This window comes from Calonectris borealis, chromosome 1 (assembly GCF_964195595.1).
Source record: "Calonectris borealis chromosome 1, bCalBor7.hap1.2, whole genome shotgun sequence".
Lineage (NCBI taxonomy): Eukaryota > Metazoa > Chordata > Aves > Procellariiformes > Procellariidae > Calonectris > Calonectris borealis.
Genome location: NC_134312.1, coordinates 106078990 through 106088414, shown reverse-complemented (window position 1 = coordinate 106088414; position 9425 = coordinate 106078990).

The following is a 9425-nucleotide window of genomic DNA, read 5'->3' as shown; positions in this document are numbered from 1 at the left end:
ACCAGGGTAAATATCACTCAGAAATATATGCGATGCTAACTGCAAAATGAACCGGTGACATCTATTTCTGCAAGCAAAGCCACAGAAAACATTGACCATACACCCTTGGCAGATCCTTCCCTCCTGATCCTTAGCTCTTGACCCTGTGAAATTCTGATACAAAGGAAGATTAAACTAAACATATATATAACAAATGAGAGGAAAAACATCTGCAAAGCTGGCACAAGAGTGTGATACTAACTGTACAGGTATACCGGTCTCCTGAAAAACTGTATTTTAGAAGTGGTTTTAATTTCTTATGAAAACTTTAAGGCATTCTCCTTGGGAAAAAAAAATTCTATTGAGAGAGACAGAGAGAATCCTAATTGTATTTCTTCTCTGTTCTTCTCCCTAGCCCTAATTAGTAGGGGATATTTGCATTGAAACAATCTCTTTTTCGCCTTCATTCATTTGATCAGCTGCTTATCCCTCACCTGGAGCCGTAATCTCTTGTCTGTAGCTTCATAATCTTCTGCACTGCTAAAAGGATTAGGTATCCAGGTGAAGCATAAACAGCAGGAACAGAAGATCACATAGGAAACAAATACTATTCTGACTGTTCAGATGCCACTTTCCCTGCTAGTAATTAAGTAAAAACAAACCCTAACCACTCTTAGAAAGTAAAGAAGCAACCCTGCAAACATACAGAAGAAAAAAACCCCAAACCTCAAGACATAGCTTTTTAAATAACTCTCCCCAGAATTAAAACTGCATGAAACTACAAAATGAGTAGTATAAAAGACAGTAAGATTAAAAAAAAAAAACCAAACCAAACCAGAGAGACAGAGAGAGATTATTCTAATGCTTTAACAAAATCGCTGCAATCTCCACAATGCAAATATTTTCCATTCTGAAAATAGATGTCTTTTTCTCTGGGCTTTCTAAAAGAATGGCAAAGCTGAACTGGGCGTGTGAAGGTTGCATTTTCAGGCTATAGTTTTCACTGGGCAAGATTGAGTCTGCCTCTTTACAGCCCACGCTCATTTATTTTATAAACTTATAGGGCATTTCTTGCATCCGACTTGTTTTTTTTTAAAGCCGGTTCACCTATTGAAGTAAAGCACGGTGTTGCCATAACCTTCCACTGTGATTGAAAGTCATTCTGATTACTTGTGCTCATTAAAAATGTATGAGAGAAACATTTGTAAAATTCAATATGCTTTTCAGAACTGTAAGATCTAAATCTAGCCAATTCATACCCTTTTGACACACCCTTTTCATCTGATATTTGAGTCTTTTCTTTCATTATTTACCATTTCACTGTTTTCCTTCAACTAGACTTCTGACATTAAGCTCAAATACAGCCCTTGCTAACATACTGTACAACTGGAAAATTTTCAGAAATTGCTTTGATTGCCTAGATTTGTGAGAAAAGAAAAATTTATTTTGAAATGCATTACGGTCTTTTATTAAGCCTGGATACACAATAACCTTTATAAAAGCAAAACGATGGCAGATGAATAGGACTTTTTGATTATTCATTTGTGCTTATATGTGGGAATTGGGTAGTCTCTCTCCGAAGCAGACAGCATCACCTGGAAAATGAAGCCACTGGAGAAGCAAAAAAGAAAGTCAAGCTATTGAAAAAACACATACATCTTCGTGATACCTCCCCTCTTCCCTTAAAGTTACAACCCACTCCAACTTACTTATCTACCAATATTGTCTGAGGCTTAACGAAGTGTTGATTCCTTCCTTCAGTTTAATAGATAATAGATCTCCATCACTAGCCTAAGGAGATTTACAGTAAGTAAAGCAAGCAAGCTAAAACCTATTCCCAAGAAGTTTACCATCCGCTTCATCAATTAGAATAGATTTCAGTAAGTGAGCAGACATAATAGATGGCATAACGTTGTAAAGGTTTTAAAGGTCTGCAAAAATTCCAGTCAAATACGGATTGAATTAACATAGTTTTACTGATCTAACCAGTCCCTTCGGTACTCCTCCTGACAACAGGCAGTGTCTAGAGAGCCGTCAAAAGACTCTAGCTGAGCAGACAAAAGTGAACACAGGAGCCAGGGGAGCTGATATTTGCCTACACCTACATTTCTTCTGAACAGCTCTTTAAAATCTTACCATTTAGCAAGACCCACAGAAAAATAACACCCAAACAGATTCAGACTTTATCTGGCAGTCCTCTCTGCTACACTGTTACAGACCACTTCAAGCACTCATTGTTAGGCACAGATATACCAGGGCATTAAATTGGTAGCAAAAATTCAACGACGTAGCAGTGGTGTAGGCAAGACGGAAGATGTGTGCCGATGATGTGGCGAGGACTGCTTCTCTCTGGTGGTGTTACACATAATCGGTACTTCAATCTAAGGTTAAGCCGATTTCAACACAAAAAAACCCCTGCAACGCAATAAATTGAATTGAATGATGAAAATAATGCAAAAGGACACTCACTGAGGGATTTTTTTTTTTCTTTTTCCTGTGAAAATGACACCAATCTGCCAGGAGATGCGTTCACTGCCTGGAGGCTTACAGGGAAAGTTACCCTACCTAAGCCATTTGTTGTGATCTAAAAGACCCTCAACTCCAGCTGCAGTGAAAGGCACAGGAACCTTCTGAACGTGGGGACAGCTGTGAGCAGGGTTTGCCACATGGACAGCCGCAGCGCTGGGCTCATTCCCCTCGCTCCCCGGAGCAGCCTCAGGCCGCTGGCCTTCCAGAGTTAGCTGCAAAGCTCTTCTCTCCCCCTGGGTTGTGGAAATGGCAAAATGACTTAAGAGGCAAGAGCTGAGACTCAAAAAGCTACGATATAGAACTGGCTGCTTTTTTCCTCCTCCACATTTATATTTATATTCACAATACTGTAATCACAGGGTATACCAGAAAAGCCTAGAATCTAGGACAGGTGCTTTAAATGCCATACATAACTCCAGCCAACTAAGTATCTCAGAAAATTGGAACATTATAGGTGATTGCTCAGGAACTAACTAACAAGGAAGGACAAAAATCACTGAAAATGTGCTATTTGGACAAGAATTGACTAAAAACCAAGGTGTCGAAAAGAGAGTAGGTGTGTGTTAATGGAATAGTCAACACTGAAGGCTTCAAGCACCTAGGAAGGAGACAAAGTTTTATTCCCTCAGACTGCCTTAAATAAGAACTGAAGTTACACAAATTTAGAGATCATTCTTAAATAAAAATCTGGTCTGTTTTTGAGTAGCAAAGCTTTAAAATATTTATGTTTAAACACCAAAGAGTTAAGGCATCAGATTATAGAGAAGAAGAACTTAAATTAAGCTGGGCTTTATATTAAATATTAATTGTTCAAAACCAAATTCGAAATCTATGCTATTAAACCAAGAAAATGTTAAAGATGGATATGCCATATGACCTGAAAAGTGCTGTTGCCCAAGCACTTGTAAGTTGCTGAAAATAAGGATTTTTAAAGGTTACAGCTTGGACACATTTACATTTTTCTGAGTACACGTACAATTCTCTTAATGTTAGTTTACAACATTTAACAGCCATATAAAGTTCAAGAACAAAGACTAGGTAATACATTATTTCATAGCAAAGAGGACAGGCAGTCCTTAACAAAAGTCTGATAACTTATTAATTAGAATACAACAGAGAAAAAGAATTAAAATACACAAGAGAAAAAAATGAAATTATAGCACAGCAATTTGACTTTGATATTCAACGTTTGCACAAGATAAATTTAATAAAAGCTATCAGATTTATGTTGCTAGAGAGTGGATATTCAGTATTGAACATCAAGTAATCATTCTTAGTAAAGAAGAAAGAAACAGTGTTCATATTGAATCTCAATTGATTTGTGCTACGTCGCTGCCAACACAGACAAACACAACAGATTAGTAAAGGGGAAAATGCTCATTTTATATATCTCGGGATAAAATGCGATCCATCATCCATGAAAGCACATGCTGTGTGTCTCAGCTAAAGCTGCTTCTTGCAACCGTCTGGTCTAGACTATAACCTGGTCAGTCTCGGCAGCTTTGGTGCCTCTGTGGATATTCCGACACCTATTAGTGCTGTTTGGGCATCGCCTCCTTTTATTTTGGTGCACAATCAAGGGAGTTTGGCTCAGACACAGGTGGAAACAGAGAAACATGCATGCACAAGAAGGGAATAGGATGGATGGAAACAATGGAAGAAAGAACAGAACAGGCAGTGGGGAAGTAGCAGGAAGTTCTCCAGGGTATGAAGTTACGATCTTTCCTCTTTCGGTAATAACTCCAACTGATATGCCAAAGTCTTATTAACTCTCCTCCCTGCCTTCAACTTTTTTTTTTTTTAACATTGACAAACAATACGAGAGAAGTTTTTTTAATTCAGGTAGGTTCCATCTCGGACTTCTCACCTTTAGTCAACAAATTCAGAAAGTATCCCCCTCCCATGCTTCACTCGCAGTCTTAAGTGCACTCCACAGTTTAATCAAAATTCTTCCTGTCTGAGATAAACCAGTTTGTTCTCAACATCTACCATTTTCCACCAACATTCATCATGCTGGAGTACTCTGAATGTCCACCTGTGTTCCACGCATAAGCTCGTGGTGAAAGTATCACGGTCTGCATGGAAGCACTTGCCTATCAAAACACAGGCCTAGGTGTAGTTCAGGGGCTCAGTACCAGGGAAGTTTTAATGTTCCCAGTTACTCTATTTCATTTTTCTCCTCCTTTGCTCTTTTGATTACTCTAATCTCTCTGTTTTTACAGTAAGTAGCATGTTAGGTTCTTAAGATCATTGTAATAGTGAAAGTAATAACTTGACGCTATATTAAATAACATAACTGTATGTCTGCCCTACAAGGTTTGCTGATTCTGACCAGCAGAGCTTATTCTGAGAGCACACCAACAGGCTGCAAACGAGGTAAGAATATGTGCACTGAGAATGCTTTGTTAGCATGTAATAACAGCGGTAAGTTTACACACAGACTGATCTTTTATCAAAGATTTAGGGAGATGTACTGGTAACATCTGAGGAAAGAACTAAACAACTCAAAAAAAAAAAGGGTAAAAAAAAAGAGTAAAAAAAAGGGTAAAACAAAAGTAAAAAAAAGGGTAAAAAATGAGCAAAAAAAGAAAGAGTTAAAAAAAGTTTAAAAAAGTTTAAAAAGTAAAAAAAAGTAAAAAAGGTAAAAAAAGTAAAAAAAGGTAAAAAAGGGGGGGGAAGGGTGGGGGAAAGGAGGAGAAGGGGGGAAGGGGGGAAGAGGGGGAAGAAAAGAGGGGGGGAAGAGAGGGGGGAAAGGAGGGAGAAAGGGGGGGAAGGGGGGGAAGGGGGAAAGAGGGGGGGAAGAGAGGGGGAAGGGGGGGAAGAGGGGGGCAAGAGGGGGGCAAGAGGGGGGCAAGAGGGGGGGAAGAGGGGGGGAAGAGGGGGGGAAGAGGGGGGGAAGAGAGAGGGGAAAAAAAGAGGGGGGAAAAAGGGGGGGGGAAAAGAGGGGGGGGGGAAAGAGGGGGGGGAAAGGGGGGAGAAGGGCGAGGGGGGAAAGAAGAGGGAAACAGAGGCTGATACAGCCAAAAACCTTACTATCAACAATACATACCATCCTGTAAATGGTATCTCAAGGGAAACAATGGAAGTACCAATACTTAACCCATTCTAAAGACTCTGCAGATCACTAAAAGAAAAGTTTTGCATAATGGAACTATACTGGCCTAGCAGGGACATGGAGTAGGTGAACTAAATAATCAATTTCCAGCATCTTAGAGCAAGACACTGGGAAGTTGAATTTCTAGTTTGTTATGTGAAGGTTATATTGCTTGTTAGCTGAAGTGTTTAAGCTCTTTTTTCTTTTAGTTTGAAAATGTTAAATTTTGTAATCCATCAACCCAACCATCTCAGAGTTGTTACTGAAGCTAGAAAACCTCAGAAAGCAAGGGAAAAAAAATAAAAACAAATTAATGTGGGAAGACGAGATAAATCAAGTAGTGAAGTCAAGAGTAAATTATCAAAATATCTTTTATTGAAAATGAGGAATTTTTTCTACTTCAAGAGAATCCCATTAATTTTATTCCCCCCCACCCCATTCCTTAGCATGACTATAGTTCAAACAGCATAATATAAAACCAGGCTTATTAAGATTTGAAATGTGTTTAACTCTCATCATAAGTACCACAGTCCTTCAGAATTTAATTCAAAAATATATATAAATCAGGAGAGCATGAAAAGGTTTGCACTTGACAATAATTAAGGAGAAAAACTTAGTTATAATTGACAAACTGTAAGCAAAACGGAGCCAGAAAATAAATGGCATGGGTTGGATTTGGCAATCACTGACTGCTTTCATTGACCTTAATTGAGATTTTAGGGGGCGCCCTATAGAGTAATTCTAGTTTTTTTCAAAAGACAAGATGTAGGAGGTCCAGTGTGATTCAATGTAAGTCAAGCAGGATGATTTCTTGAATATCCGTACTTTAATTCTGTATGATACTGAGCTCTCCAGTCTTGATTAAAAAGGAAAGCAAAACAAAAAGCATACAACATATACTCAGCTTTCAGGTTTTTATCTCACTGGCATTCCTCGGTTAGGCAAATGCTTAAATTGCTTTATAGACTGGCCAAATTGAAGGCATGGCAGCACCTGATTGACACGCAGCGTGTAACACGTGAATCATTTTGCAGTGGCTCATACTGCATGTAGACTTCTTCATTTCGCTTATTCGCTTCAGCACGATCCTGTGCATCTCTCTCCCCTTCCCTCTCCTGAAGTAATTACCCGATGAGAAAGCAAGAAAAAGTTCCTCGGGCGAAGGCTGCATTGTGCTAAAAGGAACATCCAGGCACTGCCATTCCTGAAAGCAGGTATCTGAGCACGCAAAGATCCCACAGCCAAAACACCCCACCACACAGAGGGACTCGGGGAGGTAGCTGTCGTGGTTATCAAACATAACAGGCACAACACTTTCAGTGACATCTGTGGACAGAGCTTGTTGAGAGAGCTTGCAATAAAGTAACTAGTAAAATCACAACACAGCAGACTGGGGATACAGCAAAAGTACTAAGAATGGTGAAGGCAAAGTAATCAAAGAGATGTAATAGTTTGCCAATCGTTATCAGCTCTCATTAGATGATCATTATTTGACTGATATATATATCTCTCAGGATCTGTGGGAACCCAAATCCTGTTTCATAATCCATATGCAGTTTGATGAGGTACGCAGAATTTTAGCGCTAATTTAGAATATTAAAACACTTCTGCAAATTTAGTATACTGACTCTTGAACCCTGCCTTCTACTTCATGTAATTCTGATCCTAAGGTATCAGAATTATGGTAGTTACATCTCTGTATTACAAAGACAAACCCACAGCCTTAAGGAGGAAATATAGTAATTCCCACCGACCTAGAAATTGTGATCCCAGAACTTTCCTGACGGACTACTTTCACTTGCTTAAGGGAAGCTAGTTCAATGAAAGATTCAAAAGAAAGTACTGAACAAACAAATGGCTTTGAAACTACTTAAGCTAGAGCATTTCAAGATTACACAGACTCAATGGCTGCTTTAGCAAGTTGTCAGGACAACAGTTTCACTTAATATTTAAATAAATATACTTAACGTGAAAGAAATATATAGCCATGTGGTATTTGCCTGCCTGTATATTTTCCTTAATGAGTGCAGAGCCTATAAAAAAGGCTCATTAGTAGAATCCCCCAACAGAAAGATCAGCCTTTTCATCCTGTTCCTGAAAAAAATCTTTGTAAATAGCCCGATTGATCACGTGTTAAGAAAGTTTTTATTATTGATTTATTTTGCAGAAATGTCTAGGAATTCCGTAAGTAAACCAGAACTTCTTTGTGTTAGGTCTGTTCAGGTACACAAAAATGAGCTGTTCCTGACTCTAAAAAGGATGGGATCTAATAAATATTGATGCAATCTTCTTGCATCAAATGGAAGAATTAGAGATGCATATTTGTGTGCACATACATATGCCATACATACACTTAGAAACATACACACACACTTTTTTGTGGAGAACACCCTGCTTGGCGGAGGGGGCGGGGGGAAGTTGGCCAGGATTATGACATAATTTGACTGTTCAGCCAAAGTAATACCACAGACAGGAGTGCATGCACCACCACCACGTGCCCCTTTGGATGTGCAGGTGGGCTACAGGACAGCCCTAAAAAGGGGAGGACTGGGGATGCATACACAGTTGGACCAGGTATTGCAGATCACAAGACAAAACCGACGCTTTAGTATCACCTGCACTTCGGGTCACAGCATTGCTAAGCCACACGTGTAAACCAGCTACACGTGCAAGTCAAGCCGTCTCGCCTGGAAGCCAAATGGGTGGCTGAGGCTGTGGGAAGGCGAGGAGCCCAGCTTCCGTCTCGCTTGGCACCTGAGGCACAGCCTTGGCTGCTCACCTCCCCGACAGGTACCCCGACCCACAGAAAGAGAGAATCTCAGGCGCACGGGCTGCCCTGCTGCACTAAGTGCTGCTTTGTTGGCACACGTGACCAACAGTTTTGGGGGGACTAGAAATCGTACCCCAGATATCTCACCTCCCACGTGGGTGTACTAATCACTCGGGCAGAGATTGGAAGCACCAATCTCAATGAGGACTGAGAACCAATATCCTGATTTTGAGCTTATGGCTGTACAAATGGGAATGGCAGCCCTCAGGTGCAGCAGACTGGAAATGAAAGACAGTCTTGAGGGGGTGAGGGGAGTCAACTGTTTCAACTATGTGCTGCTAAATAAAAAAAAAAAACACCACCACAACAAAAAACCCTCACAAAAAAACCCAAACCATAAAACTTGTTAACTTTTAAAAACCTTCTCGCACATGAAGACAAATTAGTCTCAGCTAAAAAAACCCTCCCAAACCAAAGTACAACTGCCATCCAAATATCCTGTTGGTAATGATTTTGTGCACTGAATTGTTACATATAGTGCTTCAATTTCTAAATCTGCATTTCAGATGAAAAAGTGCAAAATAAGGTTTAGCAAATTAGATATTAAAGATTTTGCTACCGACTGCAGTTTCTGTTACATTAGACAAGCACATTATTTGCCTTAGCAGGCAGAAGAACAATGACTAAAGGCTATTATTATGCCATAACAGCCACATTAAGATAACTGTAAAAATAATTGTAGATTCACAACATCGGTTCTGTGTAAACATTTTCAGAAACATTTCTGTATCTTTAATTTGGTTTGCAGTATTACGTAAAGAACAGGGCTTAAGCCAAGGAATATAGATTGACAATAGTGAAGTCTTGCAAATTTAGAAATAATAGTACCAGCCTATTATGCTACATCTACGTTAGCAAGTATTTTAGGAACAGATAAGAGGGGCTGCTGCTGAGCTCCTCACACTGCTATTACACGTGGTTTGGGCAGTATGCTACGGATTAGATGCAGTCTCATCTCCTATGCTGAAAAGTCTTACCTCCATGTGCAGTTTG